The 15,455-nt window shown below is 43.6% G+C and overlaps 1 protein-coding gene and 1 long non-coding RNA gene across 2 annotated transcripts in view; one reads left to right on the top strand and one right to left on the bottom strand.

Moving 5' to 3' along the window:
- GLRA1 (glycine receptor alpha 1) overlaps positions 1-15,455 on the top strand; it is an 85,452-nt gene that overhangs the window by 13,689 nt on the left and 56,308 nt on the right. The gene's annotated exons all lie outside the window — the stretch shown is intronic.
- Positions 1-15,455, bottom strand: part of LOC114486783 (uncharacterized) — a 32,811-nt gene that overhangs the window by 8,032 nt on the left and 9,324 nt on the right. The window contains exons 2-4 of the long non-coding RNA XR_003681078.2: positions 10,512-10,624; positions 5,976-6,087; positions 4,594-4,654 (exon numbers count right to left, since the gene is read on the bottom strand). This is a non-coding gene — a long non-coding RNA (uncharacterized lncRNA). The remainder of the gene's footprint in view (positions 1-4,593; positions 4,655-5,975; positions 6,088-10,511; positions 10,625-15,455) is intronic.

The following is a 15,455-nucleotide window of genomic DNA, read 5'->3' as shown; positions in this document are numbered from 1 at the left end:
CGCAATGAGAAGCCCGCGCACCACAATGAAGAGTAGCCACTGCTCGTTGCAACGAGAGCCCACGCGCAGCAACAAAGACCCAACGCAGCCAAAAATAAATAAATAAACTTACTTAAACAAATAAAAATAAAATGGCAATAATAATTATCCTTCCCTGCCAAATCACCCTACCCTGACAAATCACCCTAAGAATTCAATATGAGAAGGCATGTAGAGTGTTAGCACTGCTTATGGCACATAGCAATTGTGCAAAGCGGGAAAACCATGATTACTATTATTAAAAAGGGATAGGTACAAAGCATTGTGGGAGCATAAAGAAGAGTCTGACTAACTCTGCCTGGAGGTGGGGGGACAGTACAAAGTTGAAGACAATTTTAATAGGAGTCAGGACACTTAAGCTGGGCCATAAAGAATGACTAATTCACCAGGTGGCAAAGAGTGCCAAGAGACGATGATGCAGGCAAAGGAAAAGGGCTTACAGAACAGGAAAGCTGAATGATGTGGAGTTCAAGGACACTGATGGGCCAGCTGTCCACCATTACCTAGGCTCAGTCCAGTCCTGCTCAGCCTTGTTCTCTCCCAATTGGTCTTTTATCAATTGGAAGCCTGGCTAAGCGTGGATAATTTCTTCACTATCCAAAAAATATTTATTGACTTCCTACTATAAGCCAGTAATCTTTCTACATTCTGGGGACAGATACAGTGATGAGCAGAAGAGATGTGGTCCTTGCTCTCACACAGCTTAACTTCTACAGGTGGGTACAAACAAAGAAACAACTTGGGAAACTACAGAATTTCAGGCCACGGTCAGGGCTCCAAACCCAGTCAAACAGGAGTATGGGCCAGAGAATGGTTCACTGGACTCCATCACAGGATGCTACACTTTCACACATGCCCACTATCTCCCTTAAAGCTTATATTACATGGAGGTGAGCAGGTGGGAAAGGACTGTTTCCTTTTACCGACGAGGAAACTGAAACTCTGAGAGGAGCAGTGATTCATCTGAAGTCTCGCAGCCAGTAAGTGCCAAAGGCAGATGACCTCATTCCATGCAGAAAAGTCAAAAATACTGAGGATGAAAGATTAAATAGGGGAAAAAAGCAAGTGGCAAAATAGTATGTATAGTAGGATCCTGTTTTTATTTTTTTAATGTTTTATTGTTCTCATATGGGGAAAAAAGTCTAGAGAAATGGACCCAAAACTGTTTATAGTTGTTATTATCTCTTGAGAATGAGACTATGGGGGACTTTTATTTCCTACATTACATACTTTAGTAATGCTTGGATGTTTTACAACAATGTATATTACTTTTGAAAGCTGGAAAGTAGTTGGTTGTTGTTTTTTTTTTTCAAAAACAAAAAGAGGATATCAGAAAGCATGGGCACAAAATCAAACTTGGAGGCAGAGCACAGTGGGGACAAGGTCACCAACGAGTGTCTATTTAAGCTACATTCATAGTTTTCCATTCCCTTCTTTTTTTTTTTTTTTTTTTTGGCCACACCATGTGGCATGCGGGATCTTCGCTCCCCCACCAGGGATCGAATCCGTGCCCCTTGCAGTGGGCTCAGAACGTGGACTCCTAACCACTGGGCTGCCAGAGAAGTCCCCTCCATTCCCTCTTCATGTGAGAATGACATCTGTGACTCCCAACCCTGTGCCTGACAGACAGGAATTCCTCTAAATAATAATATTTATAATTAACAATATTATATATAACATGTACTTAGAACCTACCAATAGGTTGCCAGGAACTTCTCTAAAAGCACCATATGCATTAACTCTTTAATCTTTATAGCAATGCTATGAAGTAGGCACTGTTATCATACCCCTTTTGTGGATGAGGAAACTGAGGTACGGATCTTCCCAATCTGGGATGCCTGTAGGCCACCCTGCCAATCCAGCTCAGCGTCTTCATATGCAGAAAGACATTGTACAAACCTCTCCAAAGATGTGGAGGGGCAGGGTAGAGGGAGTAGAGTCTCTGAGGAAGAAAACTGAGAGGCTCACTCCAAACCACAGACTTTCCCAGTGAGGAAGAGAGGTGAAGAGAACCTGACAACACACTTCCCCTCAGTTCTGCTACCCAAGGTCCTGATTTTCTTTCCATCTATCACCATGGGGTTTATGAAGACACTAAAGAAAATAAGAAATAATACTGGGCAAGAAATAAAATGGGGTAAAGGACAAGAAGGGGGAGAAAAGAGGGAGACATGCAGAATAATAAAGAGGAAAGAGCACTCAACACAGGTCTACTCTGGGTTCAGCCAAGAACTCACTGTGGGAGTCTCCTTCCCTCCCTGGACTACAGTATTCTCATCTGTAAAATGGATGGGTAGACTGTACTAGATGACTTTTAAGATCTCTCTCAACTCCATCATTCTAGGATTCAGAAACAAATGAAGGGAAAGGAAGAAGGTAGAGGACCAGAAGGGGAGAGAAATGTTGGTGGGAAGAAGCAAATTTAAGGAGGAATAATGAAAGGAGGAGGGAAAAGGAAGGCATCTCCCAAAGCAGGTGGAATCTGCTTATTTTGTTGAAAGAGGAGAAGGAAGGACTTTCACATCAAAAATTACAATAAAAGCTTTATTCTCAGGCAGACAACTCCATGTCTCATCAGTGAGAGCCATGGCTGATGTTGGTGGGGGCAATGGCTGATATTGCTGGGGGGCAACGGCTGATGTTGGTGGGGGCCATGGCTGACGTTGGTGAGGGCCATGGCTGATATTGGTGAGGGGCCATGGCTGATATTGGTGAGGGCCGTGGCTGATGTTGGTGGGGGCCGTGGCTGATGCTGGTGAGGGCCGTGGCTGATATTGGTGGGGGCCATGGCCGATGTTGGTGGGGGCCATGGTTGATGTTGGTGAGAGGCATGGCTGATGTTGGTGGGGAGCATGGCTGACGTCTAAAGAACAGGGGCCTGAAGGGAACTGTGGAAGGAGGGAGGATGTTGCCTTATACTCTGGCCTGAGAAAGAGGACAGCCCCTCCCTGACAATGGGCAAAAATGATTAGCATATTCCCAGGTTCTAGGAGATGTTCTAGGGAAATGACTAGAAAATATGCCCAAGGGAGCTACAACTGCAACATTACCACATTGTGCCTGCAAGGATGCAATCCTGAGAACCATAAAACTGACAAAATCCCCCAGGCCAGAAAGAAATCTTCCAAGGTCATTTCTTTCCAACCTCCTGCCTCTAAGCAGCCCTTCCCTAACTGCCCTGTGCCAAAGGACTTAGCACAGAATGACACTCAGTCCTATTCTCTAATCTTTTCATAGTTGTCTGAGGCATCCCAGGCATTGAGGCCCTTGAAGACAAAGAGAATGCTTCCAACTGACTGAATATACCCTTAATCCACATGGCAGGTGCTGGGCACACAGTGGGCTTTTCACACCCATCTGATAATTGATAATAGAATAAAATGGCTCTAATTTCTCGCTCTCTCAATAATATCTATTCTGTTGCTTCACATTACGATCCAAACATCCTTCCTTTTGCTTACTCCACTGCCCCTGTTCCAAAGTCCAACCTGTCATTTGCCTGAGGGGACAGAGCCTGGCGGATACCTGCCTCTGCAGAAGTGAGCTAGAATACCCACTCTGCAGGTGACATCTCCAAATCTGGAATTGACCTCAAGGAAGAAATAAATAGATAGGATCACCCTATAAAATGAGAAGCACAGGTACAAATAAATTTAAAAGACCATAGATAATTGTTCACTTAACATATAATGAGCAACTTCTGTATACCAGGTTCTTGGCTAAGCAGTTTATCTGAATCTTTCACTCCTCCAACAGATCTAAAATTAGAATTAAGTATTCCTAGTTTACAGATGAAGACACTGAGGCTCAGAGAGGTTAAGCAACTTTCAAGGTCATACAAGTAAGTAGCAAATTCATGATTCTAACCTACTCCTCAGCTGATCTATCCTTACAATATGATACTAAGAGTTCACCCTGTATGTGAACACTTCCAGAGACAAGAAACTCACCATCTCCTTAGGCAGCCTCTCCTATTACCGGGTAGCTCTAATGGTTAAAATATTCTTTCCTCACATGTATCAGGCAGCCACCTCCCTATATGAGAGCCCCATCTGCCTTCCCTGGTCACTTGGAACAAGTGACTGGGCTATAGAAGGTATCTAAACTGTGGAATCAGAAAGATCTCATTCTGGTCCACCCCTACCACCTACTAGCCACGTAACTTCCACCATCTGTGACTTGTTTGCTTCACCTGGACAATAGTAACACAAATATGTACCTTGCATAGTCTTTTGGAGAAGAAGAAATAAATGGTATTTGCAAAGGGCTTAGTTCAGTGCCTGGCAAATAGTAAATATTCAAGAATATTATTTTACTAATTTTACTCTTCCCATGAGAGCCTACAGAGATTTGTTAAAAATGATCTGTCTATGTTTTCTCTGAGCCAAATTATTCCTTACAGGTCAATTTCAAGTTTGTTTACCAGCCTAGTTGTTCCTTTCTGGACCTGCTCCAACCTATTAATGTCCCTCTTAAGATGCAGAACCTATGACGGAAAGTAATAAATTGGCCAGGATTTGAAGTACAGCCCACATCCAGTATTTCCTGCCATACCTGCTTCTTTTAGTCTTCAGGTTTTTCTGAAGTTCTTCAGAATCATCAGGTATAACCTAGACTGGCACAAAATTTTAGTGAAGAATATTTGAATCTTACATACAGAAATTTTTATTTTTATTTTTATTTGTAATAATGGCTAAGATACTAAGTGGTTTCTATCTATCACTGCATCAACACTTGATTTTCTCCTTTAACTCCAGCAATCCTAAGAGCACTATTACCCTTATTTTACTGATAAAAAAATTAATAAAACAGATGTGAAGAGGTTAAGTGACTTGCCCAAGATCACACAGCTATGCGGCAGAATCAGATTTAAGTTCACCAAGCTATCCTACCTCCCGTTTCAAGCGTTTATGGGATACTTACTATATACATGCACTTTCAGGGATAAAAAGAATATGACACAGGGAGAAGACATAGGCAGGGCAATTCAATAGAAAAGGAAATGTATGGCACCAAGCTACATTGGACTTCTGAACTACACTGTCACAAAGATCTCTCCTTCTCCCCTCCAGCACATTCCAGGGTCTATGGCTTCTCGGGCAATGTGAGTTAAAGGAGAAAAAGGAAAAAGAAGCGGTCATCTCTCTTCTTCAGCTTTCACTTATTCACCACTGCCTTCAGCCCTGGTCCCTAGCAGACTCCGCCTGATGAAGAATTCATTTTCAAAAAGGAGCCAAGCTGCTGGTCCTGCGGTGGGGAGGGGCCCCTTTACACTGGTAGAGTCTTTCTGCCTTAGAAATATTCATACCCTTTGACTCAGCAATTTTGCTTCCAGGGCATGGACAGAGGTTTGTGACCAAGGGGGCTTTTCACAGCATAGATTATAATAGCTTAAAATTGGAAATAAATGGCCATAAAAGAGGGATGGCTAAATGAATGCTAATACAGCCACACACTGGCATATGCAGTCATTTAAAATCGTGTTTCTAAAGGTTTAATAACAAAAGAAAATACAATTCTCCTTAGAATCTTCAGTAAAAAACCAGGAAACAAAACTGATTATAATCTATAGAGGAAAAAAAAAAACCTAGAGGAAATTTACTAATATGTTAACAGTAGGTATCTAGATAATGGGATTTCCAGGTGGGTTTTTTTTTTTTTTTTTGAACCGCATTGTATTTTTCCAATGTGTGTTCATTGCTTTTATCATCAGAGGAAAATGTTATTTTTTAAAAGGATTGAAAGAATCTAGTCTGAGGGCTGCCAGCCAGCTTGTGAAGAACAGTTTTTGCCACTGGACAGTTTCCATCTGTGCAGCAGCAATTACTACTCTGTTATCATCAGATCATCTTAATCCTATTGATTGAAATGTCAAAGTAATTCTATTAATTTACTACTTAAGAGATAAATTACTAAGAACAGAGCAGGAGAATTACCAGAAAGTGCTGCGGTACTCCTCGAGATGTGAGTGTGGGTGGTCCTTGTAGATTCAAGCATAAAATGCAAAGAAGCCTCTGGAAGTTCATATATTCATTCCCTGTCATAGAGCTTAGATCAATCAATGAAAATCTGAATCAATAAAAATTGTATTGAACATTTACAATGTTCCAGGCACCAAAGAAACACTGCAGAAGAATTATTTATTCTTTACCACAACCCTGTGAGCAGCAACAACTATTACCCATTTTACAGATGCAGAAACAAAGACGGACAGGATAAGTAACTTCTTCGAAGCCACACAGCTAGTAAACAGCAGAGCCTGGCAGAATTCGTGTGCTTAACCCTGGACCATGCTCCTGTTTCAATCCAGAAATGAGTTCTTATTTGTGTAGTATCTTATGCTCTCTTCAACATGATTTTTTTTTTTTTTCCCTTGGCCATACAGCACATCATGTGGGATCTTAGTCCCCCGATCAGGGATCGAACCCACGCCCTCTGCAGTGCAAGTGTGAATTCTTAACCACTGGACCACCAGGGAAGTCCCACATAATTTCAAATAGTGATTTATAAGTTAGGATAGGAGGGATCTACACCCTATGGATGAGGAAAGTGATGCTTCAGTACACTAAAGGACATGCTCACAATCACAGAAGAAAGAATCGAAACAGGTAGTAGCCAAACCTAAGACTTCTGGCTCTACAGCCACAGCTTGTCCCATTTGCCTCTGAGCCGTGCAACAAGAAACAGAGGGCAGTGGAATTTGGGCCCCCCGTTTTGTCCTCCTATGAGCTACAGGGAGGTGACCCTGCTGGAGGATCCTGAAGGTACAGGGTAGAAAGGAAGGAAATCCCAGAAGGAAAAGAAGTCTCAGTAATGACCCTTGCCATCCTTTCACCATTAGCCCTCCTTCCTCCTAAAATCAGGAAGGGACACTAGCCACGGCACCTTGTCCTTCCCTCATCATCCACCTACCTTGCTTTCAGCTCATTAAGTCCCACAGGCTTCACTGACACATCTTCCCCTCAACACTCCTCAGTAAATATTCCTTATAGAAGCTTATACTAAACGACAGAGGAGCAGGAACTTAAAACAATGCATATATTAAAGTTGAGTGAGCTATATTAGCACATTTGAACAGCTGCTCCAAAACATATGGCAAAATTCCACCTCAATTAGATTCATATATCAACTCAGCCACCAAATTACCTTGATTACGTCATTTAAACTTTCCAAGCCTCGGTTTCCTCAAGTGAAAACTAGAGAAGAAAATGGTATCCACCTCATAGAGTGGTTGGGTGGATTAGAAAGCATGTAGGGGAAAGTTCTTAGCACTGTGCATGGCACCCAGGAAGCATCTGATCATTGGTAGCCATTGCTATCGTTGTCAGTTAATCTCTGAGTCAATTTCCTCATCTATAAACGAAGATGATCATCCCTACTGACATTGCAGAGCTGTAATATACAGTCATTAATTTATAGCAGGTGCTCAAAAAACATCTTTTCTTAATGCACAAGATGTCCTGGTCCCATAATTCTGTGACTCTTCTTCCCACTTCTTCCCCAAGATGTTGGAACCTGCTGAGTGAGACAAAGAAGTTCCACCCCACTGAGCATAGCTGCAGCTCTCTATCTTAGAGGATACAGGGGAATCAAGGAGGGCTATTTAGAGAGTTATTAGAGACCAGGGAGCTTCTGTAAAACTCTGTATTTACATACAAATACCCACTTCAACTAAATCCTCTCAACTCACAGTAAAGTATTCTCTTTCTGAAGACCAGTCACTCAGTTTATTAAAGGCAGATGCAGATTTTAATCCAAGTTGCTTTTTCTACAATTTAAGGTCATTTCTTCCTCAGTGCCCAGTGAAGATTATTTATTATTTTCTCAACATCCTCCTTTGAATCACAGTCTCTTGGATGCTTGAAGACCACACACGTCCAAGCTTCACTCTTATGAAAACCTCTTTTTTCTCGGGGACAAACAGATCCCTTTTGCTGATGCATTTCCTATGGGTTCATTGCACCTTGGCTTATTTTCTGCTATAAGTTTGAACTAGTATAGATCTCGGAGGGAGAAGTGATATATTTTTCTAATAGGCTCAGATATTCAAGTACTTATTTGTCTTCGCACTCTCTCTATTAATTTGGGAGTTCTTGGAAAACAAGGGCTATGGCATATCTATTACTGAGATACTTTTAAGAGAAGACTCCGGGGTCAGGTGTATCTAGGTAAGTTATTTAACCTCTATGAACCTCAATTTCCTCATGAGTAAAATGGGGGTAATGATATCCAACCCAAAGTATTATATTCAGGATTAAATATTGCAGACAAAGCTCTTTGTGTAAGGCCTGGTACTTTATAACCACTCAATAAGGGCTGTTATATTTTTATTATTTATATTCTGCTCAGTCACCTAGCACAGTCTCTGACATACAGTAGGCACTTCCTAATTATTTTAGATAAATAAGTAAATAAGTGAAGTAATAAATTAATGCCATCTCAAACGAGATGATTATCTCAAAGTACCTAGTGAATGAAAAAAGTTCACTGATCTAAGAAGGGAAAGAGTTTATTCCCACAGCTTCTTTAAGCACCATGGCCTTTTGCCATTCAAATGACACCTGCAGTTGATAAAGGCAGGTGGTATTTTAAAGATGGGTGAACTGAGACAGAGAAAAATAAAATGAAAGACAAGTTGACTACAGAGAAATTCTGAGTGACAATTTAATAAGTAGTCAAGAAGGGTTTATCCATCCCCTTCCCGTGTTTTGGGACTGGCCAAATAGTCAAGCAGAAGATGCCCCAGACCCTGGTCATGTTAGGTCTCTGCCATCTGAGGCTCTGAGAAGGTCTCTGAACCTTTTGGTCGATCCTCAATGTCATCACCTGTACATGGAGATGCTGTCATGGGGGTGGCATGAGGATCAAATGAATTGGAAGTGCCAAGTACACCAAAAGTGTTATTTGTGTGAAAGTGATCACACTTTCACACAAATAACATATTCTTCTCAATCCATAATTTCCAATTCCCAGAGCTCCATGAATTCTCACTCATAGCTCCAAAGAATCATACAAACATTTCTATTATAAACAAGAGCAGCTCCTCAGAGGGACTCTGCAAATCTCTATCATTTGGGACAGTCAACAGAGTAGTGTGGGCTTTAGAGACCAGCAGACTGTTGGGCTCTGACACTTACAAGCTATACGACCTCAGCTAAATTTCTGAAAATGCAAGCATCAGTTTCCCCATCCACAAAAAGGAGGTAATGCCGTCATCATCATAGGATTGTTGAGAAGATTAAACACAGTAACATATGTAAAGGACCCAGCACATAGTCAGTACTTAGTGAGTAGTAGCTATTACTATCATTAGCTAATATCACGTCTTTATCTGTTTTTATCGTATTACTATTTCTCCTCAATATTTATACTCCTGGGTCTTTGCAACATCAAATGACCATTACCTGCTGATCAATGCAATCTTTTTTCCCAAAACTTTTGTCTAGAATCCCTGAGCTCCATTCTCTGCAAAGACATACTTTCCAGGGAGATTTATCTGATTAAAAAGAAAACTGAATTGAAGGTAATGAGAGCCATTTGCTCTCCAGTCCAGCTTGCATGCACGCTGATTACCCAAGGCCTGATAAGAGCTTAGACTCAGGCAGAGTAAGCCCCACAGGCCTGTTCCGCACTCAAGCCTCTGAAGAATACCCCACCCCCAGCCCCGAATTCCTCTCACTGTAACTCATCTGGGAGGCTACTTGATGCCCACAGTCCTAAGCCAAGAATTCTTTAACCATGGAACCAGATTGCGGAATGACACTGAAGGTCAGAGGCACAGGAAAACTTCCCTAAGTGAGATACACAGGGACAGTCAGGGCAAAGTGAGATGGCTGTTGTAGAATTATAATTAGTGACCTAAGGGAGGAGAAATGCGCAGACATAGGTTTGACTTTGGACACTGATCTGAGTCATTCTGTGGGAGGGCTGTAGATGCTCCTAAAAGAAAATGGGATGGCTTCTTCTATTTTCTTGCCGTGGATTTTCCCAGAGGACATCAGGGTTTTCCCCAGGGACTGATTAAAGATATCAGGGCCAGAATTCAGGGCTTTTTGACTCCAGTCAAATCACATCATTGATCCCAAGTACCCACACAGCTAAATTCCACTTCCTCTGAAGTGCCAGGTGTATAATCATCCATTTAACAAATATTTACTGAGCCCTGACCATGTGCCAGGCTCTGTACTTCGTGAAAACCACACGGAAGAAGCTTGCCTAAGTCATGCTCTCAGGGTCTTGTCTGCATAACACCTGATAGCCCCAATTTGGGGGAAAGGAAGGTTAGAGAGCTGAAGGTTGAGCTTGAACCAGAAAACACCAAGGGTTGCCATGATTCCAGGCATGAAACATGCACAGGGGGTAAGAAGGGAAGTGAGAAAAGAGAAAACATCGACATAGTTTAAGCAAATGCAGTGCGGTACGCCAGAGTTAGACAATCAAGCCACATGTTCCTGAAGCCTTAATTTTCTTACCTGTAAAATTGAGACAGACATCCCTACCTCTCAGGTTGTTGAAAGGATAAACTGTGATAAAATATGTCATGTTGTTTTTTGCCACCGGACAAGAAAAACTAAAATGAAGCTTTCTGAAAATAAAATGAGATGCTGTGAGCGGTAGACACTCCCTCTCCAGAATACACTTGATTATCTACAGGAAACTCTACCCTAGATAGACTGGGTTTAAAGAACTACGATGCTCTAGGAGGACCAGGACTGGGGTGAAGCAAGTGAGGCACCCAGGGCACAAAGTTTAAGGAGGCGCTCGCTCTCAGGTCTCTGCAAGTGCAGGGTTGGAACGTACACAACCCTGAGAGTGGGCGCCTCCTTAAATTTTGCAGGAGCCTCATTCGTCTCACCCTGGTTGTGGGGCTACTTAAATAAAGCAGAAGAGTTTGTGGAGGGAAGGCTATGGAGAAGAACACACTGGAAACAATGATAAGGAATAGGAGACATCCCTAGAGAATCAGGCTTCCCTAGGGGCAGGGGAAGAACCAGATGGAATCTCAAGGTTCCTTCCAGCTCCAAAGATCCAAGATTTTATCTTACTGCAGAGAGAATCATGTTCAAATACTTGTGCTTCTTACCCAGATAACGGTTCCTTAAAAGAGGCAGATACAGCTGTAGGAGGTGGGACAGGAAGGGAGAAGGGTGTCTTGTTCCCTAAGACCTTGGGGAGAAGTGGGCTCAGGGCATGCCAACTGTGACATTCTGCTCCCAGGGGTGCTTAGCAGATAATGAAGTGAGACTAATAAAATGTCAAGCACTCCCGGGCCAGCCTAAGCCCCTTACTGCAATCAAATATAATCAGAATTGCACAGCTGGCCAGGGAAAGCCAGCTGTTGACCTGAGGATGCAACCCAGGCAAAGCTGACGGTGACCAGCAAGGCCCAAGCCCCCAGTGTCAGAGCCACGGACAGGAAACTCGTTCAGCCCATAAGGCCAGAGGGCGCCAGCCTCACTCAGCCCCACTCCTTCCCAGGAGTCTAGGACATCCAGCCCTCCCACCATCTCTCCATTCCTTTCCAAGGACAGCCTACAGGCAGAAGAAAGCTTTCTCCCCCAAAATACACAACGTGGACATTGACAAATGTCAGGTCTTTCCAAAAGTGCACAGAGGCAAAAATTCATAAAACTCAGAAAAATTCTGATTCCTGTCCCCACCTGCCCCCAAATACTGCCTTTGTCCTCTGAAGCACTATGGCACTCCAGTTATGCCCCTAGGCTAGGTGGCAACCTCTTATAATTGTTTATACGTACCTAGCCTAGTCTACCTGCTGAACTATAAACAACAAGAGGACAAAAGCTATTCATCAACAAATGATCATTGGGAATTCCCTGGCAGTCCAGTGGTTAGGTCTCCGTGCTTTCACTGCTGAGGGCCTGGGTTCAGTCCCTGGTCGGGGAACTAAAATGCCACAAGCCTCACTGCACGGCCAAGAGAAAAAGAAGATATGATCATTGATTGCTACTACCTGCCAGGCACTGAATGAGACAGACACAAACCCGGTCCACATGGAGGGCCTTGTCTGTGGGCAGTGACATATTGATCTGCCTCTCCTCCACAGTGCCTTATTCAGATAGTGGGTGTGTAATAAATTAAAAGGATGAGAGGACTGTAGAGCAAGAGGACCCCTGGAGATCAGAGGAGCCCCCCACTCCACAATCTAGTCCCTTGACAGAGACTGATAATCCATCCTGCTACCCCTCCCAGCTGGGTCAGGCCCCAGAACCCATCTCTGAGCAATCACTCAAAGTAAAACTGTTTATCATGCCTGATCTAATCCAAAACTCCCATTTCACAGATGAAGAAACTGGGAACCATCTAAGAAAAGAAAAAGAATTAGCCCATGACCAGAGAGAAAGTTAGATACAGAGCTGAGATTACATCCCGGTTTCCCAGCCCAACCTTCATGTTTTTCCCCCTATTCCACAGTGAAATTGTGTCTTAAGTAAATGCTCATGGAAGAATAGACCTTCAAACAACATCCAACTAGTTGACTTGGCACAATACTTTCTGCACAGAATAAATACCAGCTCATTAGATTACCTCCCTGCCAAGGCAAAGGGGATGTTCTGGCCCAAGTCAGAGGACACACTGACTGGAAACCAAGTTGGACCCCCACCATTTGGAGGTGTCTTTGGAGAGTGCATTTCCCAAACTTGGCCAGGCCACAAGTCAATTTAACCAGAGAACAGCTGAGAAATCCAGATGGATTATTCTTCCCGTAAAGGCACTGAGGAGGGACAATCTTCCTTAACTTTCAGACGCACCATAAGGACATAGAACAGGGGGTCAAACCCTGGTTACTCCCAACCTTGCAGACTCAGTGTTCCATCCTCATCTCTCGTCTTTGTCCTTTCTCTCTCTCTCTCTCCTTCTCTCCCTTTTTCTCTCTCTCCTTCACTCCCCCTTCACTTCCTCACACGCACACGAAACTTAATTCTCCACGTCCTCACTCACCTCTCGACTTGACACATGCTGTTCCTTCTACTCAAAACACTCTCCTTCCCTATTTCTTCCAGGCCAATTCCATACCCCACCTTCAAGTTTTACTATAAAAGCCACTTTCTCCACAAAGCTTCTTGGAGACCACCCCACTCCCGCCAAGTGCAGCTGGGTGCCCGTCCTCCGTGCTCACAGACTTCCTCGGTTATAGTACTGGCCACACCTCAGACACCTCCACTTGCCTCTTCCTCTCTCCTTCCCATCTCCCTCCTCCTCCTCTCACTCTGCACCTCCGACTCCCGCCCCAGCCCTATGCATCCCCCCCTCTTCTGCCCCTCACTTCATCCTTCCTCCCTTGTTCCCACCCGTGACCTCCTGACTTCTCTGCCCATGGCGAACTCAGGAGATGGGGTCTGCTGGGGGGACCCCCACTGCTAACCCAGCGTGGTCCTTGGGTGCGTGATGCCATGAAGGGTCTAACTGAAACTGTTTCTCCCCAGCCTCACTGCCAACCCCAGCTCATTTGAAATTCAGATTGACAGCTGCATATTGATTCCCTATTTCCAAACGATGCTGCAGCTAGAGAATGAGAATCTGAGCATTGATCTGGCCAGTCTTCCAGCAAATCCCTGCGAAATGAGCTGTTCCACTGGAGAGAAATGTGGAGACTGCTTGGCGAGGAAGCAAGACACGAACACAATCATACTCCCCCAAAGGGGTCCAGACAAATTCAGGTCCCAAGACCAGATGCATAAAGAAGAAAAAAAAACAAGAGAGGGAATATTAACGGTTACTAGAATGATGGTTTAGAGCCAGAAGGACTCTTTGAGATTATTCTAATCCCCTCATTTCATAGCTTGGGAAACTGAAAGCTGAAAAGGGAAGTGATTCACCAAAGGTCTCGAAGCTCCCACTCCACCCTGTCACCTTGCCTCCAGTGCCCCTGCGGAACTGGCCCCTGGACTTTTCCACAGTCTCTGTCATTAGGCGTGAAAGCTGATGGTCCTTTAAGTGCCAAAGTCTCCTAGTGTGACAAATGCCCCCACTAAAAGGCGATGGACAGTTCAAGGCTCTGTCCAGTCAGTGCAGCCATCACCATAAGCCCTCTCAGCGAGGGACAGAATGCTTGGTCCCGGGAGACCTTACGGTCCTTCTGAAAATGACTAGTAATCAAATCTGTCTAAACCAAGTCTGATTCACCACATTACATTTCAGTAATCCCTGAAACAATCTGCACCATTTCCAAATACTTTTATAGGGTCAGCAAATCCTAACAATCACGCGTTTCATTTCTCGGACTCATTCCCCGCTTCTGTGTCCAGTACCTTACTGTAAAGCAAAGTCTTCAGCTCACCAGCGGCAGTGGCTCCAAATGTGCATGAAGGGCCCCTGGATGCATATTTTCTCTGCACAAAGGCGCAAAGCACAGATTTACTTGAGAGGACCCTAGAAATCATTCTGTGCAAAATGGGCTGTCTAAATATAGCCAGAAATGGACAATGATCATCAAGTGGAAAGGCATGGCTATTTTGACATTCAAATGGAGGACTTATCTGAAAAAGAATTAGAGAAATTGTGGACTAGGGCAGTAAGGGATGGGGGGATGATTTTAGGTCATTCAACACATAATAACATAGAATGATTATTTCAGTCCTCATTATCTCGGGAAGGAAAGTCTCAGTTAGGTGTTACTATGCTCTAACACCTTTCCTACACTAGCTGATCTTCCTTTGGAACTGAGGGGAGGCCTCGGGCTCAGGACTTCAGCCAGAAACAGTATATAACTAGGATTTTTAAACACTTCTCTTTCTGTTTGGTTTTCACTGTACTCACTGTTATGGCTGTCCTCTATTATGGCAAGTAATACTGGTTTTTTGTTTGTGAAGAGTGAAGTAAGTTTCTTTTTTTTTAAAGAAATGAGACAATTCAGTGAAAACTTTTAAGTGACTAACAGCAGAAGTGGTACAGAAACAGGGCGAAAATTGTGAACATGATATCCAAGAAACCACTGGTCCACGTTACATGGGAGAGGCTAGACTAGAGAATCTCAGAATTTCCAAGAATTCTGCTGTGAATCATCTGACAAAACAGAGGACCATTCGACAAGTCACAACTACTTCTTCCCCATTTTTAAATGTGGGAAATTCAGAGTTGTGTATGTCGGGAATGCCGGCAGTCGGATACATGTTTTGATTTTCTTGGATAACAATGCAACGAGCTTCACAAACAAGTAGTAATAATAGCTACTATCATGATCTATACCCTTCACAGGTTATAAACGTTTTTTCCTATACATTGTAGCATTTAGATGAGGCAGGACGTGAAAATTTGAGTTCTAATCCTTTCATTAAAGTGTTGTGTGGGGCTTCCCTGGTGGCGCAGTGGTTGAGAGTCTGCCTGCCGATGCAGGGGACACGGGTTCGTGCTCCGGTCCGGGAAGATCCCACATGCCGCGGAGCGGCTGGTCCCGT

The sequence above is a fragment of the Physeter macrocephalus genome, chromosome 8 (assembly GCF_002837175.3).
Source record: "Physeter macrocephalus isolate SW-GA chromosome 8, ASM283717v5, whole genome shotgun sequence".
NCBI lineage: Eukaryota > Metazoa > Chordata > Mammalia > Artiodactyla > Physeteridae > Physeter > Physeter macrocephalus.
This window is presented reverse-complemented; position numbering and strand designations above follow the sequence as displayed.